The 16,515-nt window shown below is 40.3% G+C and overlaps 1 annotated feature.

Annotated features, from left to right (window-relative positions):
• Positions 4,557-6,661: an enhancer, noted in NCBI's record as "VISTA enhancer mm1092". NCBI's record gives its function as "enhancer in: melanocytes[4/9]" and the evidence as "EXISTENCE:transgenic organism evidence [ECO:0001131][PMID:17130149]".

Below are 16,515 nucleotides of genomic sequence, written 5' to 3' on the forward strand. Positions count from 1 at the left end.
ATCCTTTCTTCTCTGCAAGGCCACCTCTCTGTAGTCTAACCCAGGGTATTTTTCGTCTCAGATACCATGGTTTAGATGAGCTGTCTATCTTTTATATCTCTGCTTAACATGATCACTCCTTGACAATATGATATAATAGGCTACAGTGATAATTTTTTTAATGTTCTTGTCTCTTAACTCCATAAAAATGTATCATTTTTAAGTCCATCTTGGTGGTTTGATTTTCCCTCTTATTGATAGTCTTATTAGCTTACTTCTTTGCACTCCTGTCAAACTTTTATTTGATGATAAACATTTTGACTTGATCTTGTTGGGTGTTGATATTTTTGTACTCCTGTAACTATTTTGTGACACAACTGAATTACTTGAAACTGACCAGAGCCTTCTAAATCTTGGTTTTAAGTTTAGTCTGAGTGAAAACAGCATTTAAGTTGTTGAATTTCTTCTGTACTGTGAAAAGAACCGCCAGGACTGTGTCTGATGCTATGAGATTTTTCACTATGGCTGGGGACAGGTGTTATTGCTGATGCCATGAGGTCTTCAGGGACCACTTGCTCCGAACATGTAGAATGCTCCTTCACCAGCTAGGCTACCCCTCCATTCCCAAGGCCTGATCACAAACACACTGAACATCAGAGACTTTCTACATTGCCTGGACAGCCTCTGTTATTGGCATCCTGAACTACCACACCTGGCTGTCTTCTCAACTCAGAAACTAGGCACAGCGTGCTGGGGTCCCCTCTTTAGGCTGCAGCCTGGAAACTTCCTAATGAGAAAATAATCTGGATGAGGTCCTACCAAGGATTAACTCCATCCTTTGTCTCCTATAGAATAGAAAACACTAGTCTTGGTTTACAATGCTCAATATAATATCTTGAGTTTTGTTCAATTTTCTAGTTGTTTTGGGGTTTTGTTTGTTTGTTTGTTGGTTTTTTTTTTTTTTTTTACAATTTATTATTTTAAGTGCATTGGTGATTTGCCTGTATGTACGTCTATGTGAGGGTATCAGATCTTGGAGTTACAGACAGTTGAGAGCTGCCATGTGGATGCTGGCAATTGAACTCTGGTCCTGTAGAAGAGCATTCAGTGATCTTAATCACTGAGCCATCTCTCCAGCCCCTCTAGTTGTTTTTAATGTGAGGAAAAAAATCTTATCCCTATTACTCCATCTTGACTGGAGTTGGAAGGCTTTCAACTTTAGTCACTAGGAGTACTATTTAGTATGTTTAAAATAACAAATACTAACTTAGTAAAGTGTTTGGCTCACAAATATGAGGGCTTAGGTTCAATCCCTAGAATCCACATATAAAACCAAGCATGGCAGCCCATGCTTGTAATCCCAGCAATAAAGATGGGAGGCAGAGACAGATTCCAGGCTTTATCCTAGCCTAGCTGGCAAAGTTCTAGCCCAATGAGAGACCCTTTCTCTAATGACAAGGTAGAAAGCGTCTTAGAAAAGGGGGAGGAGGAAGAGGAAGAAGAGGAGGGAGAAGAGAAGGAGGAGGAGTTATACTTCAACCTCCATGTTCATGGGTAAACAGAGGATACACACACATATCCATGAACACAAACATGCTCACATAAATATATACACACATATATCATGTAAAATATATCAGTGCATAACAAAAAATTGGAGAAGAAATCCACAAGTAAAAAAGGAAATAAAATTTACTAAAAGACAAGTCCAAAAAATTGTCATTGTTTTAGGACTTTTCTATGGCCATGAAAACCACTGTGACCAATTTAATTTATAAAAGAAAACATTTACTTGGGTTTATGGCTTCAGAGGGTTAGAGTCCACGATAGAGGAACAAAGTCATGATGGCAGGAACAGCTGCGAGCTTGCATCCTGATGCAAGAACTGCACAAGTCTTTGAAACTCAAAGCTCACCAAGGTCCTCCTTCTCTAAGAAGGCCACAGCCCCTGATCCTTCTCAAATAGTTCCACCAGTTGAGGTCTAAGTAGTCAAACATGAGCCTATAAAGAGCATCCATCCTCATTTCAACCACCGCAGTCATCTGCTAAGTTTTTTTTTTTCTGTTACAAAAAAATTACAAATTTAGAGCCAAAGCATGCTGTGACTTTTGTGATCATCCTGTGACCTTTATAAAAGATTTGCTCCTCTTTCTAGTAATCTGAAATTCTAAGCTCTGGAAAGTCATATGAGAAGCTGCAAAGTGTGGTTTCATTGTCAGCTTTGAAATGTAAAGGCTGGAAGACTGTGTTCTACATAAGGGCTCATCTGAATACATCAAATCTATGCACAAGTCCAAACAAAACTTGATAGATGGCTTTCAGTTACATTATCTTCTTATGACTCTACGAAATAGGCGAAAACATTTATCTTCATTTTATATATGCACAAACTGATGATCAAGAGGTCAAATGGCTTGCCCAAAATTATGCGCAATAATGAACTGATAGAATTACACCATATCTATTATATCTGACATCCACCTCTATCTTAAGACAGTATGTGAAGATAGTACGGCAAGCCCAGTTGATCATAATTCCAAAACCTTTCCCACTGCTAAAAACAACCCAAATTTTATTCATTCTTAGCCATCTCCTGAAAAGAATTTGCAGGTTACCCCTCCCAGCCCAAGAGTCAAATTAATTTAAACCAATCCTACTAATTGGCCCCCCCTTTCCAGTGAACTTGGTCTACAAACTAAATCTTGACCAAGGAAACCTAAGAGGAACTTGCTGTGGGGCTGTGTGAGGATGTGAGATTTGAAGCAGCTCAGATAACTTTATAAACACAAGAATGGCTTTCCAGGATGAGGAAGGGCTATGCAGAAGTATGGAATAGAAAAAACTCTGGACCACTGATGACAGAGATGAGCCCTACAAAAAAGGTCTAAGTTATTCCTTACCTTTGAACCTCTTACAACCAAATCCAAAAATCCTCACTATCTCCAAATCTCTTATTCATTGGGACAATAATCCCCTATTGTCTGTCTTTACCTAATTTTCTGTGACAACACTTGAGGCCATTCACACTTAGTGCCAAACTGGTTATTTCTTGGATTCTCTGCTGTAATTTCCCTTGGAAAGTCTATCCAGTCAATATTGCTGCCATTTTTTCTTCAGAAGAGGCCTTAAAGCTTCCAAAATTCAGTTGCTTTCCCAAGCTCATGAATTTAGACATTCTAGAATGAGGCTCCAACGTCATAGTGTCTGACTCCAGGCATGTCACGAGATAAACACTTCTGTAGACGCAGCAGCAAAGCAATGACTCAGCCTCATGGGAGCCTCAAACATCCTGCCACAAGTTTAGCTGTGGCTATTGAGGAATCAAAGGCTTTTTCTTTTCTTCTTTTCCCCCCCAGCCTTTAGACATAGCCCTTCAGGGTTAAATGCTTGTTCCTCGGTACACAGCAGACCATTCCACCATCCAGATTTCCTAAAAACCTCTGAGGAGAGGCTCTCTAACAAACAAATGGTTCCAGAAAAACATGAGGAATAGTCAGTCCTCTGTCTTGGCAGCTTTAAAGGAAATGCAAGATGTCTGAATAGAAAAGATATAGCAATAAGGGGCTACAGAGATGACTCAGAGGTTAAGAACACTGACTGCTCTTCCAGAGGTTCTGAGTTCAATTTCCAGCAACTAATGGTGGCTCACAGCCATCTGTAATGGAATCCAATACCCTCTTCTGGTGTGTCTGAAGACAGTTACAATGTACTCACATACATAAAATAAATAAATCTTCAAAAAAAGAAATGTTACAATAACCTAACAGGTACCTTAGCAAAACAATCCAGTCATAATCAATGATGTTAAAGTTCCATAGAACTCACATCTGGCTGTCATTTGTCTTACTTTCTCATCCCTCAGAAGAGTGAGGAGACAGGAAAATTCCAAACCTAAATGACTTTAACCTAAGACTTTCAAATGATTCAACATGTGAATATTAGTATTTTATAGTTTGTCATTGGGGGAGTTGCTTCTGTCTTGCTTTGTTTTGTTTTGTTTTCAATCTGAAAATATCAGTTTGTTCTGTCCAACCGCGTTGCCAGGCAGTCGCTATATAAAAAAAAAATAAACGTGTGATGGATATCATTCTCCTTGAAGACTTAATAAACAACTTAGTTGATCAAACTCATGCACACAAAAACTAGACAGGAGACAATTCAAGTGGACTTATTTACCAGTAAAATTTCTGCAGAAACTCGATACTCTTTAATAAGCCTTGGAAAACAATGGTTCTTTTTCTTGTGCTTATAAAGAAGTAACAGTGGACATTTTAAAACATGTTTTAATCACTATTGTATTTCATTGTTATTATTTTCATAACAATCTTATGTGTTTCAACTTTGTATCTGTAGAAAGAGTAACAACATTGCCAAGGGATCCATTTATCAGATTACCAAAGCTCCATAATCTGAAAGAGTTTAGGGCTCTCCAGCTTTGAATGGTCAACTTCTGCTTGGATTTCAGCAAACATCGACTTCTGCTTAGCAGACACATGTCACTGTTTAGACTGCCTGACTTCTCCTTCCGTGGAGTTTTAGATTTGCAGGGTCTGAGGATACCTGCAACAAAGGTGCTTGGTGGTGTTCAACAGAATAGAGCTTTTAAAAGAAGGGTTTCCTCCCACGCATCCTCTGAGCGTTTTTTGTGTTTGTTTGTTTGTTTGTTTGTTTTTAATATCTCTTCAATAAATGAAAGAAGAAATGTAGTTACAAGTCACCATCATGTGCCGTGTCCCCCCACAACCCCCAGCCCCCATAGCCACAGACATGATGCATGAATCCACCACATCTAGGGTCTGGAATATATTTTCTGGGTTTTGGGAGTCACTCCCCTGGAAATGAGTCTCTTCCTGCCATGGGAAAAGGCATAATCTTTTTCTTTCTCTTTTACCTTCAACTCCTTGAGCACAAGTTAACCTCTGTGAACTCAGTTCCGGGATCAGGTGCTTGCTCTTTGAAGAACTGTAGGTCTTTTATACACAAAGCAAGTTACGTCCTCTTATAGATATATAAAAGTGCCTTTTAAGGCACACACGTAAAACTCCCCCCACCCCCAGGCCTCGAAGTTTGCATCATTTCTTTGTGTTGTGTTTGCTTGCTCCCCAATTAAATGTGAGATACATTTTATTTCAAAGAAATAACTTCAAAAGATGGATGTTGGCCATTTAAACACAGGTAGCCAATTCAATTCCCTCTCTTTATGACAGTACCTAGCACTTGAGGACGACCAAGAAAATTAAACAGAAGGAAGAATATTAAAAAGAGATGACAACAGTGATGCTTTATTTTATGTTGATTTTGGGGGAAATACTTGAAAATGACACATTCAGAAAGAATTTTGGATGCATGGGATGTTTTAAACTTATGAATTTTATAAAATTCTCCCGTTACAAACAGCCTCAGGACACATGTACACACCGAGGAAAGAAAAACATGAAGCTGCTCTGAAGAGCAATCTCAAGAGAAGTTGGGGCCCAAGCTTGACCTTTTAGGATAAAATTTGGTCTACAAATCGTTACTTTCCATGGGCTTCCAAGCCAGAATTTAAGTATTTCTGATTTGTCTTTCTGACCAGTAGAAAACAGGATTTTTTTTTTAATGCATAGTGTGGAAAAGCATGGAGATTTCTCCACCCAAACTCATGGTTGAACTTCCTGTCAGTGTGCAGCCGGTCACATGAGTCTTAACAGACAGGCAGTGCTATTTCAAACAAATGCTTCTTTAAAATAAATGAGTGGTTTGGGCCCCGAGCAAATTTCACAGGAAATTGACTCTTGATACAATCACTCTGATGAGACTCAGTGTTTATCACACATAACGTCTCCTATTATATAGTCAGAGGATAACATTATTTGTTCTGCAAAGGCTTAATTTTGCCTGGACATACACATATTTTAATCCCAGATACTTTCACAAGGCCATTGTGAATACTGGGGAAAGCCAGATGGTTCCTATTTCCAAGAAACACCAATCACAATCGAGTGTCTCTCTTCCATGTTTTTAAAGGCAAACATACTAGAAAAAAAGAAAAAGAAGAAGCTACAGAAGCTATTAGCGCAATCATGATTATGGGATTGCATTTATGGCTGAGAAACAAGGGTCTGCCTTGAAATCGCCGGGGTCTGGGTGGAGGGACGTCTCACACTGGATTAAGGAGACTGTGACATGTGATATGCTAATGACACACAGCACTAATGGAAGATACAGAGAGAGGGGGCTGCAACAATCCAGGCCCACTTAATTGACCTGGAATGTGGCTGTGGTTATTACCATGAAATTCTCTGAGGATGAGTAATTTCCACAGTGACACTCTTAAAGCTTACAGATGATTTCCCATTTTGAGGAGGTGAAGGGTGAAACACCTAAGGCCCCCCCCTCCCCCCCAAAAAAGAACCGAGGTGCTTATATTGAGAAAACTTTGTATAATGTGAGACTTCAGATGAAGAAAATGTCATCACCCCCCATGAAATTATGTACCACAAAAAAAATGCAAAATGAACTTATTAATAAAAGTTCATGCTCAAAAACAAACAAAAAATCCTTATGCAGATTTGGAATCTCTAATAAACATGCTGTAAGATGGAATTCTCTACTAAGATAAGATTTCATGTTCTTCCAAAAAGCCTTCAAGTGGCTTCAAGATTGGCTCTTTGGAGCTAACCGAACTGCTCTTTCGTTAATATATTAAATTAAGGGTGAAGTTTTGCTTTCTACACAAGGAAGGTGCTACCTATAAAACCAAGACTAGCTTTGAAATGTTTCCTAAGGACTAAAAACAACTTGTGTGTTTTCACTCACACAAAAATTCAAATTAAAAGGTACTTTGGGTGTCTTCAGGAGATATCATGTGGACAACACGAGCTGAGGCTAGAAGGTGTTTAAGGGTATTTTAGAATAATGGACCCAAGAAGACATACGCTGTTGGAAAATGTGGATTTATAAAACAATATAGGACGCCTAGTATTTTGTTCTCCCCAAATAAGTTAGTGCGTCTCATTTTAAAACCAGTCTTACACAGTAGAATTCTAGGACACAGAAATAAACTTCCTCTATCAGTACCAGCAAGCTACGCAGCTTTTTCTAAGCTTCTTTATGCTGTAAAATGGAGCATGGGAGAGCCACCTGTGGGGTTGTGTGAGAAGTAAATAAACCAACACCCACAGAGTACTTAGCAGCATTCAGTACCTCCAGCATTCACCACCCAAAACAGAGCATCTATGGTCAGAGTATATACCTTCTTGCTGCCATTGGATTCAATAGCATACAGATACACCTACAAAACAACATGCTGAAATGAATATGCAAGTAAATCAGTGCAGAAGAAATACTAGCCAGGAGAAAGAATGGTTTGCCAGTCAGAGACCAACCCATAAACTGTGTACCCTTCGTTCCTTCTTGTATTCATTCCACAAATACTGAGTGAAGGCCTAGTGTGAACACCTCTTAAAGATGTACATCAATAGCCACAGACAAGATGGGCGGCCCTGCATTCATGGTGTAAATTTAATAAAGGGTAAAAAACTGATCATGTTAAAGCATTTCCTCAAATTTTTAATGTCATCCCCAAGTGTCAGACACTCACGTGGGAATTGTTCGGATGAATTTTCGTACTTGGATCATTGACGACGCATGTGCAGTGCTGCCAGGAACACAGACTGTGGTGATTCTTCAGTCATGATTAAAATGGGGAGAATGTGTGTGCTTGTGTGGACACAGGCACACATGTGCACACACATACAGCTCTCACGTGTTTCATCTGATGTATCACAGGCCCAGGTTAACATCCCCAGGTCAAGGTTGGACACTTGGCATCATCTGTCCTAGTAATGTGAGAGCTGTGCCCTCTCATCTGTAGCATACTAGGAAGCCCTTTAGGAGACACTCAAAGCGATTACTGGGGTAGAGGAAGACAGCTTTGGGCATTCTGTTTTGAAATATTAGAAAAGATGAATTGTGCTCTACTAATATATGAGTTGATGCTAGAGTCAGCCTGTGTGACGTGATCCCCTGTGGAACTAAGGGAGGGACAGAAGCCCCAGGCATTCTGGCTTGTCAGTAGCCCCTGTCCTTTCTTACTACCTTTGATCAAGTGCAGCATCTTGAGAAATTTGGCATTTTACATAGACTAAGCAGTTTATGATAGTAAATAATCTGTCCTCAACGGAACCATGAAACAAAGTGGGCACACAAGTTGAGGAGAGTATGACAGAGGAGGTATTCCTTGAAAATAACACAAATGACAGAACAGAGACTTTTTCTGTCCCCACTGCAAGTTCTTCAGTATCATCATCAGTAAACACACAAAAAACATATCATTAAAGTGACAACCAAACAAATTAGTCATTATCAAAACTCTTCAAACTATTTGTCTTTATCGAAGCCCCCAGTGACCTCACCAAAGTAAATGACACACCCTAAGATACTGTCTAATATCTCAGATACCATCTAATACCATGGTTAGCATGACATTCACAACCTATTCCTTAAGAACATAAAATCCAAACTGATTTTTTTCTTTCTTCAGCAGTTTTGAGGTTGTATAGCAGTCAGGGCTCTTCAAGATTCCTCTGCACTTACTGGGAAAGGTTCTGAAGCCATGTTGGAGTTCTTTTGTGTAATAGTGAAAGATACAGATGCAAAACAAAACAAAACAAAAACATCTTTGTCTGGCACAAACAATTCCAGGCTAAGATCACAGAGATATTATTGCATTTCAAATTTATTCCAGAACTATTGGCTATTTCAGCAAAGAACTGAAGGCCAGGAATACAGAAAGGTTCTCAAGTCACCATCACAAGTACCAACCTTTCCAAAAGATAACACTTACCAAAAAAATTAAATTAAATTAAAAAGAAAACATATTTTTTTAAAGGATGCCAGAATGAGGAAAACACCTGTAGACAAGCTAATGTGAACTGGGGGTGGGAATATCATGAGGTCGCAACTCGGCAGGAAGAACTACAGGCAAACCAAGGAAGGCTGAAAGTAGAAGAAACCGCCTTCCTCAGAACATCACACCGACATTCAATACCGATGGTCGGCCCTGAAAACATCCATAGAGCATCATACATCTGACAATAAATTCAAATGATATTGGGGGAGGGGGCACCAGGGAGGGTTTGGAGGGAGGAAAAGGATGCAATTATATTACAACCTCAAGAATTACTGTACAACACTTACATTCTAAACAGGCTCATCAAGTTTTTGTCATGAGATTGGAATAGCAATAAGGTGTTTGGGTACCAAAGAATTTCCTTGGTCCTATTTTAATTAAGTGACTTTTAAATTTTCCAAACTTAAAAGAAATGTTCATTTTTCTTTTACACTGATAGTAGTGCTTCCAACTTGCCCCCACCCTGCCCACCCTGCCCACACTGCCTCAATCTGCCCACACTGCCTCAATCTGCCCACACTGCCTCGCCGTATTCAATGATGGTTAGCAGTACTTAGTTCTATGTTACCCATCAGGTGTCTATAGATGTCTTCCTACCTATACATTTAAATTTCATCTAGTTCTTCCAATGGACCAGTTACAATTTATCAGTAATTTAGTGTGACATTGATCTCCAAAATTAACTTGAGCTTTAAATTTCAGGTATTTGAAAATAAAAGTTCGGAAATATGTCCCTTGATGTGTAACTAACTAGCAGAAAGGAAAACTATGCATCACTATAAAAATTCAGTTCCTGGTCATCAATTCTGGGAAAGACCTTTCCTGTCTTTTGGACTCATCAAGGCGAAAGTATCTTAAGTCCTGTGTTAAAAGTTTTAAAATCTGATGTTGTTTTAGCTTTTGTTGAAGTTGATTTTGAGACAGAATTTCATTTAATCCAGGCTCACCACAAGCTAGGTAGGTACCCAAGGATAACCTTGAACTTCTGACCTTTCCTCCTCCTTCCTGAAGGTGCTGGTTACAGGCATGCTTCACCATGCCCAGTGCATGCTATAGAGGGATCACTTCAGCTAGATTCCTAACGCCTCACCTGATTGTTCTGAAAAGAAAACTAAATGATGTCAGAGAATTCAAAAACTTACCAGCCAAACTTCAGTTAAAATGTTGCATGACTAATGGGTGGAATTTTTAAAGTAGTCTCAGAGTTTAGAAAGCACAGCTATGATGACTCTGAAATGTATTAATTTCAGCTATGAAATGGATTCTTGCAGCTACTAAATAAGCTGAACTTGGTTACAGACTTTCAAAGACTGCTTAAATAATGAGTATATATATTTACACCGTTCTTACTCAAATATAACTCACGGGGATGAATAAGAGTGAACTGCATCTCTACATTCATGAAAACAAAAAAAAAAAAAAAAGCTACAATAACCCATAAACTGAGTTGGTTTTTTGTTTTTTGGGGTTTTTTTTTTTTTTTTTTTTTTGTCTTTTTGTTTCTACCATGTATTAAACCAGCGTCTGAAGCTCTACCACTGAGTTCCATTTCCAGGTCCAACTCTATAAGATTTATAAAATATTCCTTGTTTCTTTTTGAGAACATTCTAATATCTTTAATTTCCATTCCTCTGTATATTGTACAATGCAGAAAGTATGTGTATAGGAGAGAATAGACCAACTATACAATTTATAGATATATGTACATAGAAACAAGTATTGGGGAACATGAACATTTGGTAACAGGGATTCGGGTAAAGTAAGTGGCGAGAGGCAGCTAATGCTCCTCGAGATAAGTATGTCTTCAAATGTCACACAGGTGTGAGAAGCCTATGTCTGGGTCACTATGGTGCTTGCTTACAGGTGAAAATTCTAGAACTTCACCTCAGAACTACTGATTCAAAATGCCTGAGATGTGACCTAGGGTTTTGCATTTTAAGCAAATCTTCAGGCATTTTATCCACATATGGTGCTTAAAAAGCTAGGGTCTCAAGTTAAGAAACTCATGCCAGTGTCATCATGCACATGTCTCTAGAGACCTCGGTATATGAAGAACCCTCTCCCTGGGGTGCCATTAAGTCGATTCACCATTCTTGGACGGAGGAGCATCGTTTCTTGAGAGCATGGCAGTGCATGGCTTAGAGACAGAGAACACTTCTCAGTGCCCATCCCAGGAAAGCACTGTGTGTATTAGAAAATGTATATAACTTCTCTGGGGCATTTTATCCCTAGAGTTTATGGCATTTTATGGATATTAACTTTTGAGCCACATAAGTCCCTATGGGATAGCCCAGGGACAAGACTGTGAAATTCTGAATATAAGATAATACAGCAAAGAAATGTACCTCCTTAAGTATGCATTTCAATAACAACAACTTACTTCTAAGGAAATTACACAAGAAAGATATTTTCTAGGTCAAAATATCTGAGAAATCATAAATACTTGTTTGAGCCATGTTAAAGATAGACAGAACATTGCTTCATCAACACAAATGCAAGCACACAGAGTCCTCAGCTTCCTGAATACCACCCTGGCCTTTTAACCACAAGGAATCGGGCCCTTGGATCTTACCTTACAGCTGGAAGGACCATCTCATTTTTCCTCGTCAAGCGAGAGCTCTCTACATTTTCCAAGTCCTGGGTTGTGTCATCTGCCTGTCAGGAAGGCAGTTGCTTGTTTGATTGTTAATTGCTCTTGTTTTTTATTATAGAACACATTCAGATTTGGGTAAGTAACATGTTCTTCTTTGTAATTAGATATAGTAGTTAAAATATCTTCCAATTCACCATGGCATTTTCCTTTAATCAGCACATCAGCCAGGCTGTGCAGTGATGCCGGAATCATATCTGCAGCTTTACCACAGCAGCACACTGCTCAAAGAACATTGTGCTCCCACTACATTGGACAACAGCAAAGGAATTCAAAGGCAATAGATCTGACTCTGCAAGCTGGAAATGTGTGAACCAAATCAAGTGGAAACGGGGGCTGTCTCCATCATTTTTATCACCAAGTTTTAATTTTCTTCCCACAGCTCTTAGGACATTGCTACATTAAAAAAAAAGTCACCTAGCAATCATGTCTGGAGAGCATGTTAGAGAAGGCATAAGCAGGGCTTCTCCAGTTTGCCCCTTAGGAAAGACAGGAAAGCTACACACTGGTGTCTAAGTTAGTACATGATTAAATGACCATGGCATCCTGCAAAAGGGACATAGAAAACTAAGGACCAGGGGAGATAACAACTTTCAAGTGCTTTCTCATGAAATCTTTTTCCCAACGTTGCTTGGTACAATTCACAGAAGAGAGAACTCAAGTAGTAGAAAGGTTGTTTGCCAAGTGTGAACCAGGAAAGGGGGTTTAGCCAAGCCTACAACCTAGACATCTTCCCATGATAGGGTGCACCCATAGTGTGATCTCCCTCTCCAAACAGGACTCCATCAGCTCCTCGATGTTCACCTGGCAAGCCAGCCCTGTATCATCTTCCTTTGCCTTGTATTCAGTTCATCTGTAACTGACAGAGCAGCCCAGACAAACCAGAGACTGGGGACTAAGGGTACGGGCAAGGAGTAAGAGATGTAGAGTCAGACTCCTGAAGCTGAAAGCCAGGTTTTACCATTTGCTCCCTGTGTGTTCTTGGGCATGCATTTTTCTAAGATTAACACAAACATAATGTTGATGGCCTGGGTGTTGAAGCACTCAGTGCCTGCTTTACATCCTAGCTCAGCCTTGTACATATGGAGAAACCCTAGCAGCTCCTGGGTCTTTGTGTGTCACGTTTCACACCTATAAAACAAGAATGGTGATATGAAATACAATCAGATGTGGACTAAATAGAGTAGTTCATGGAGCTCCTAGAGCTTAGCCTTGTAATAAGAGCTCGATGGCCTTTATCCTTTGCTCCAAGACTCCTTTCCTATCTGTAAAATGATGGTAGAAATAGGTCATGAGGGATGGCGAGGTGACTCAGTGGGTAAGAGCCTCTAGTGCTCTTGCAGAAGACCTGAGTTCAGTTCCCAGCACCCATGCCAAGTAACTCACAACCACCTATAACCAGCTCCACTACAGTGGTTCTCAACCTGTGGGTCTCGACCCCTTTGGTGGGGTGTCAAACAACACTTTCCCAGAAGTCATCTGTCAAGTATCCTGCATATCGGATATTTTTATTATGATTCATAAAAATAGCAAAATTACAATTACAAAGTAGCAATGAAATGATTTTATGGTTGGAGTCACCACACCATGAAGAACTGTATTAAAGGGTCACACCATTAGGATGGTTGAGAAACCCTGCTCCAGGGGATCCAATGGCTTCTTCTGGCCTCTACTGGCACTGTCCCTTGTCTGCACTCAGCCCCCAAGATTTAGGTCATAACATGTGAGTGAAGGATTTATGGGGAGGGAAAACATGTCTGACATAAATGTAGGAGTTCAGAGTGGTTAGTATATGTGATATATATAAACTTGCGCAAATATTAATGAAAATGAAGAAAAATTAAAATAATAGGTCATGATGTCACTTTGGGAATCAAGTGGAATGGTAAGTGCAAAGGACCTTGCTGAATGTGTGATGGCTTTTTCCAGGAAAGGTGATCTGTTCACTCAAAAGCAAGTCCGTGTAACCCCAGAACCTTCCTCCTCACTGTACTGTAGCCTGACAGAGGCATTTGGATATGGAGACAGGTACATCTTAGTACACATAACCCAAGACCAGTGCCTCTGACGACAGAGCAGTGCAGAGGATGGGCCTACTAAAGTGAGAGTCAGTCTCCATGGCTGTGGACATAGAGGGATTGTTGCTTCTTAAACACACACAAGTGCACACATACACAGTGGAGGTAAACTATTTTATTTTATGCATACACGTTTTGAACACAGATACCTCCCATCTTCTGTTACAGCTTCTCAGGCAGCACAAATAAACTCATAGGACCCAGGTATGGCTTGAAGTCAGTTAAAGCCACTGCCTATCATTGCGTACCAGCTGAGATGAGCTTCTACAGCTGATCACTGACAACTGATTTGAGGAGCAGGGATGCTATCTTTGAACCCCGATTAAGTGAAACTTTAACCAACCCCCAAAGAAATCGCATTTTCCTCAGTAGACCTGCCTTACACTAAACACAATTATTTTTCTTACATACAAAAAAGACCTACATAAGAGTCTCAGTTCTTCCCTACTGCCTGAGAAACCCAGACTTCACTCTGGCCCTCTCCCGAACATTCTCTGTCTCAGAGGAGCTGGCTTGATGGCTTTTCATTTCCAGCAGCTCGTTAGTGTGAGCAGACTATCAACCCGACTTTCCAATGATGAGGGAGGCCATTTTGCTCTTCCAAGAAAGAAGAGGCTACATCTTAGAATGCTTCTCAAGCCACAGGACAAAATAAGTTCCATGTCTTAGCAGTTTTCAACTAAGAAAATGGTACGTACCCAGCTCCTCCCCACCTCCCCCATCCCAACTCCAATCCATATACATGCACTTAGCCATGAAATGTATTTATGAAGACATGTGATCAGAAGTTCTGCGCAGTCTTTTTCTCTGGTCGTGGGAAAGAGAAAATCCTCTTTTGCCTAAATGGACCTATTCTTTGAGAAGAAGTTATCTCACATCACATGGTTAAAGTCAATTCCTAGGAGGCTGTGGAGAGTCTGGAAGAGACCTCTTTCTCATTTATTTGCCAAAAAAAAAAAAAAAAAAAACACCTTTTGCCAAGAGCCCATAAAAGCACACATTCTACCTCAGTTTCACACTGAATTAAGACATGTCTGACCCTTGACATTTCCCAAAAAATGACAGCTTTTCATGTCAGCTCGAGTCAGACCTTAAACGTCAATTACAGAAAGTATGAGCTGATTCCCTATTGGAGAAAATAGTTCTTTCCTGACCACAGAACTCCAAGATTCAGGAAACAGGAATGGGTGAGAATTCTACAGAAGGTGTCTCCCACCAAGATCTTTCTGCTTCAAGCAGGTTCTTTCCAGAATTGAAAAATTAGGATTGAGGCTGAATATAAGCAAAACAAAGCCATTGTCAGCAGTCTCCAGTGAAAAGGCATGTATACAAACCAAAGATTCTAGGTCAAGAGAGGACAAGGCAGGCAGAAATGCAGAAAGAGGCAGGCATGTTCTCAGAAGCTTTGCATGTGTTCTATCCCAAGACACCGAGTAGGACCACTCAGAAGATGCCAATGATGGCACCGTGCACAGTCAGATCCACAGATAGCTAGGGAACACAGCAAACCTTTCCTCCCAAAATAAAAACCCTTTGCTAATAGAAGCTGTAGGTTGTGACCTCCAGGGTCTTGGCCTTCTCTTCTAAAATTACCCTCCACTCTCTGCCTGCAGGGCCCAGGCTGGGGAAGGAAACAAAGAGGTTGTAACAATCCTGTCAAATTAAGAAATGAAAGAAATGGCTCTTTTGTCATCTTCCTCTTTCTTCCTCCTCTTCCCTCCTCCCTGTTCTTCCCCCCCCCTTCCTCTTCTCCCCCTCCTCCCCCTCCTCTTTTTGTCATTCATTTGGAAAGTTGACATCAGATTCCATACATAGCAACTTGGGAGCAAACAATTACTGCAAGTAAGTAGTATTGCAATTTGAGGGACTTAGCATGTCTCCTATACCCTATCTGCATTTCTTCAGGAGGGAAAATAGAACTTCTAGCCACACAAGAAAATAAAAAAGGAACATATGTACATTTGAACTAATAGCATGACCAGTCAAGGAGCACTTAATGATACTTTCCTTGATACGTGCTAAAGAAAGGGCCCCTCCTACACCATCCCTTCCATAGGAAATGTCACGAAAGAAACAAAACACAAACTAAAAACTAAAAAGAAACCACAGAACTGCAGATCTTTTAAATTTTTTATTTGCTTTTTTGTCTCTGTTTAGCATATGTGTACATGACCTATATGTGTGATGCGTGCACACATGTTGAGGGAAGAACACAGATGCCAACAGAGGGTAGCTTGTATCCCCTGCTGTCTCCCCATGTTATCCTTTGAGGCAGAGTCTGTCCCTCAACCCAGAGCTTTTCAGCTATGATGACAGCCACCAAACTCCAGAGAGCCTCCTATCTCTGTCCTCTGCAAGGCTGACTTACGGGCACATACAAGGTCACGCCCAGCTTGTTATATGGGTGTTGATATACAAACACAGACCCTTGTGAATTTGCAGAAGGATTCTTAACCACTGAGTCATCTCTCCAGCCCAGAACTGCAAATCTGAATGAAATTAACTTTGAAATATTGACTAGCCCATCATTCCATTGTTCCCAATACCTCTGCTTATTCTACACAGCTCGAAGAATGTATCTTTATGTATTTATGTTCATGTGCACAAGTGTATACATGTCCAGGTCACAGGTCAACCTTGAGTATCTTTCCTAAAGAGTTGCCTCCCTTGGTTTTGAGACCATCTCTCACTAGGGCCTAGGACTCACCATTAGGCTATGCTGGATGACCAGCAAGCCTCAGGTACCCTCCTCTCTCTACCTCCCCAACACAGGGATTACAAACACCAACCTCCCCCACCCCCAGCTTTTGACTAGTATTCTAGGTATTAGATTCAGATTCTCGCGCTTGTATGACATGAACTTTATTGCCTGAACTCTCCCCAACCCCCAAAACTTTAGTATACCCTCACTTGT

The sequence above is a fragment of the Mus musculus genome, chromosome 1 (assembly GCF_000001635.26).
Source record: "Mus musculus strain C57BL/6J chromosome 1, GRCm38.p6 C57BL/6J".
Classification (NCBI taxonomy): Eukaryota; Metazoa; Chordata; class Mammalia; order Rodentia; family Muridae; genus Mus; species Mus musculus.